Source organism: Mastomys coucha, unplaced genomic scaffold, assembly GCF_008632895.1.
Source record: "Mastomys coucha isolate ucsf_1 unplaced genomic scaffold, UCSF_Mcou_1 pScaffold15, whole genome shotgun sequence".
NCBI classification, from domain to species: domain Eukaryota; kingdom Metazoa; phylum Chordata; class Mammalia; order Rodentia; family Muridae; genus Mastomys; species Mastomys coucha.
Genome location: NW_022196897.1, coordinates 106,148,789 through 106,153,557, shown reverse-complemented (window position 1 = coordinate 106,153,557; position 4,769 = coordinate 106,148,789). Strand labels below are relative to the sequence as shown.

General features: G+C 40.4%; 1 protein-coding gene across 3 annotated transcripts in view; it reads left to right on the top strand.

Annotated features, from left to right (window-relative positions):
- Window positions 1-4,769, top strand: part of Ubr1 (ubiquitin protein ligase E3 component n-recognin 1) — a 113,253-nt gene that overhangs the window by 19,914 nt on the left and 88,570 nt on the right. The gene's annotated exons all lie outside the window — the stretch shown is intronic.

Genomic DNA, 4,769 nt, shown 5'->3' with positions numbered 1-4,769 from the left:
GGGCGAGAGGAGAAGAAGGAAGAATAAGCAGGACATGTGAGTTAGAGGGATGAAAAGCAATAGAGTATATGTTAGGTTTAGAGAAAATATCCTCTTGGATATGGTTGTGTGTATCAGTGGGTGTACTGAAAGCCATTTCTTTGTTGCTGTTTTCTTTATGCTTGTTTGTTTAATATAAGTTCCAGCTGTGTAGCCCAAGCTGGCCTGAAACATGCTAAGGGCGGCCCCTAACTGCACTCCTTCTGCCTTAGCCTACCAGGGGCTTACAGGAGTGTACTGTAATCTGATTGTTGTCTATTTACCTCCTGAAACCAGGGCAAAGGTTTCAATTCCCTGAGAATGTTGTAATTGAGGGAACTTGGCAGACAGCAGGAAAAGTATTTGCTGGACGATGAGCTGCGTTTTAGTGGGTACACTCCTAAGAAAATGATGCTTACACCCACAGCAGCTGTTAACTGACAGCTGTCAGTCAGGACTGGGTGGGGCTGACGTGCCCTTTTTCCCTTGATAAAATATTGAGAAGCCTGGTCTTGTGCAAGCCTTGTGCATGTACCTGCAGCGGCTGTGCGTTCCCAAGGCAGTGCTGCGGCATGTCCTGGGGCATCTTTTTACCACACACCTATTCTCCTGCTCTTACAGTTTTGCTCCCCCTTCTTCAGCAGTGTTCTCTGAGCCAGGGAGGGTGAGATACCAATGTCTCACTTGGGCCTGAGCACCCCATCGTTAGCCATTTTCTGTTGGTAGTTTGAGCACTATGAACTTCTGCATTAGCTGCCTCCCACAGCTATGAAACACTTCTTTGGGGAGGCAGGGAGCAGCACTAATATGTGCATATAAACATGAGCATTAATAGGCAGTTTCATATGTTTTTGTGTTTGGTAAGACAGAGCCTCACTCTAGTCAACCTTCTTGGCTTAGCCTCCCAGTTGCTGAGATTACGAGCCTGAGCCACCATATACAGCTCAGATTGTACACTTACATGAGTATATTGTAATGGTACATTTTATGTCACAATAAAGTTGGTATTAACAGCTCACTTAGTTAAATTCTTTACTCTGAACATCATAAAACCTTCAAAGTAACTTTTATAGTTTAGAAAAGCATGGGATATAGGTTTTTGGTTTTACTTCTATGTTTTGTCTTTTAATAAAAGAACTAGTCTGGTCTTCATCATGAAGAACAAAAGATGGCAGCTAGGGGTAGGAGATTAAGTTAGATGTATATGTTCATGACCGAGAGTCATAACAGCCAAACACATACACACACAGACATACACACACGCACGCGCACGCATTCACGCACACATGAGCACACATGTGCACACACACACACGCGCGCGCACACACACACACACACACACACACACACACGCACACGTGCACACACACAGGAGGATAGGGAGATAACTGAGCTGTTAAGAGCATTTGCTGCTCTTGCAGAGGATCCAGCATTCATATGGCACCCTCTCAGTTTTAGGATATCAGACACTCTCTTCCAGGGGATCCCACACCCTCTTCTGGCCTCTAGGGACACACATGGTAAAAACATGCAGGCAAAGCACTCTTGCACATATAAATAAACAAATCTTTTAAAAAAGAAAATAAAAGGTGAATTACTTTTAAAAGATAGGAGGAATGATTAAAAAAATTAAGTTATGTTAGATGTTTAGTTATTAATGTTTTGAGATGGAATAATGGTGTTTTAATATCCTTTCTTATCAAAAATACATATCAAATTACCAAAAGTAAATGTCATGATGACTGTGTTTTACCTTAAAATATTTAATAACATAAATAAAGCATATATGGGAAAATGTTACATTGTTAAGTTTAAATAAAAGTATATTGAAAGGGAGGGTATGCTTTTCTGTTTAAAGTTTTTACTAATAAACATGTAAAAGGAAAGTTCACTGAATTGATTAACACCGAAGAAGTAAAAGCTTATAAATTGCTCGAAAATGTGGGAGAAAGGAAGGGAGCCTTACAAACTTGTTCTAGGAAACTCAAATACACTGATGTCACATCTGCCAAGATGTGCCATTCTAGACCAGTCTTATTAACAGTGTCATGCTGAAACTCCAAGTGTAGCTTAAGCATGTGAATTCATGCATGTAGGAATACAACATGGCCGCTCTTGCTTTGCTGAAGAGACGGCTCTTGTCACTCACTTGTGAAGGTTCTTGTGCGAGCACATGTGGGACTGCTGTCTTGGAAAGCATTCTCATTTTTTTTTTCAGGGATAGTTGCCTCAAATAAAATCCATATAAATCACATTTCATGTTGCAGTATAAAGTAACTTCACCTGATGTAATTGTCGCCTGGGACGCTTACTGCTAAATAAACTCATCCTTTCTAATTCTTTCTGAATTCTGTCTGGGTGCTTCAACTTAGCTTCTCTGGCCCATACTCTTCTCCAAGCTGTCTGATTCAATATGGCTTCTCTCAGCTTCTCACTGAATTGTTCTGCTTGGCCTCAAACTAACTCTGGCAATTTGTTCTAATCTTCTGGTTTCTTTTTATTCTCTGGTTTCAACTGCCTCCACTGACCTTCATTGAACTGCATGAACTCAGAAAGGAACTCAACTCCCCTGTACTGCACCCACTGCACTGACTCCCTCTCTGTCCCTGGGCTCCTCTTAAATTGCCTCTGTTTCATGTGCTTGTCTTTCCTCTTGAAAGTTGGGAGTATCCTATTTATGACTCATTCTGTCAGATCTTTCTCTGATTCATTACTTTGTTTGCTCCTCAATTAGCCACTTTTCAAACATGGCCTCTTCCTTCTACAAACGTACTGGTATGTGCTAAGGGCTTGTCTGTGTTCCAGCCAGAAGGGTTAAAGGTGCGTGGCACATCTGCATTCCAGCTGGATCACACAGACCTAGGTCTTTGGATGTGATTCCTTGCCAGGATAGCCATGCCATTGGATTAAAATTCATCTACATTGGAGCTCAATGTTTCAGAGTCCTTCTGGAAGAACTGCCAATCAAATTAACTCACTGAGCTAAGATATGTAAATATTGCAAAGAACAAGGTGACAGAGTCATGATTGTAAGCCAACAAAACCAAAAAACAAAACAAAAAATAAATAAATAAATAAACTCAAGAAAATTAACCAAAAAGAAATGAGAAACTTCAGTACAGTTTGCAAAGATTTCTAGTCTTTTTTTGTCTGTATGCTTGTTGCTCTTTAAGACAGCTGGCCTGAAACTTAGGTCCCTCCCAAGCGTAGCCTTCCAATTGCTGGGATTGTATCTGTTTACTACTATGTGCACTGAAATAAACAAGCAACAGTAAAATATCTGCTTTTTTTCATTTTGGCATTTTGGAGACAGGGTTTCTCTGTGTAGTTCTGGCTGTCCTGGAACTTATTCTGTAGACTAGGCTGGCCTCGAACTCAGAAATCCTCCTGCCTCTGCCTCCCAGGTGCTGGGATTAAAGGCATGAACCACCAGTGCCCAGCTAAATATCTGCTTTTTTGTTTAATATATTTAACAAATATTTTTGATTGGCCATATGAGCAATACCTTTTAGGAGATGGAATGGGAGGTGCTTAATTAATTATGAAAGAAAACAACAATAAAATGCTTAGGTGGGGGACAAGAATTATGCTAGACTCATTCATTCATTCACTCATTCTTGAGACAGGGCTTCTCCATGTAGCCGTGCCTAGCCTAGAACTCACAGAAATCAGCCTTACTCTGCCTCCAGAGTGCTGGAGTTAAAGACATGTCTCACATATCCAGGAAGCTAGCTTTATTTTAGAAATCTGAATTCAGTCTCAAATCTGACCTTGAACATTTTTGGATTTAAAATTAGATTGGGAAAGCAATCAATATTCTGAAACTATTTATCTGGAGGTAAGAGAAGGCTACTTTAGGTAGCATGTTAACTCCTGCAACACTGTGATTTCAGCATTTATTCTCTCTGCCTTGGTGAGTGTAATATCCGTAATCTGCTGGGTACATGGATTGTGCTAAGCTTAGTGGAGCATCACCAAGCGTAAGCAGACCTAGCTAATAGCACTGGTAGCAAGATGTGGAGCACTGAAGAGAGGCTTCTTTAGTATGCAAGTAAAAGCAGTTTCTCTCGTATTTCTGGTTGTTTATTTTCTTGTTTTGGTTTTTTTCATGTTTTCATTAACTTCTGGTTCTTTTGTTCCAGTTGAGTTTATTTCTAAGATGCAAATGCTTTTCTTGAAAAATTCTTTCATAAGCACTACATGGAAGCAGAAAAGTTTTTTCAATTCTTCACCTGAGAATGTGTTTATGAATGGTCAAAAGAAAATGTGAAGGAGAAAAAGGATGAGGAGGAATATTGTGTTCCAGTGTTGATATTAGTACCTTTGACACTTTCTCTCTTTAACAAAGACCTCTGGACCCACTATTCAGAGAAGGTGACTTGTGAAGAGGGAGTAAAACCAAAATTATAGACCATTGATGAGAAGACATAAAAGGTATTAAAGAGAAGAGAGTGGCTTGGGTAGTTTGCCATCTTAACCATATATAACATACAGTTTAGGTATATTAAGTATATTCACATTCAGGTTTTTGTTTTGTTTTTGCCTTGCACCACTGAATCTCTGTACACAGTCAACACTCTTCTCAAGAAGTCCCTCTCTTCCCAGCCCTCAGCCAGTGATTCTCTACTTTCTGCTTCAGCAACTGTGCCACTGCACTTGCTTTGTATGGTCAGAATGTCCCTTCCCGGCTCCTCCCCTTTCCTGCCTTTCTTCTCTCCTCTCCTCTCCTCTCCTCTCCTCTCCTCTCCTCT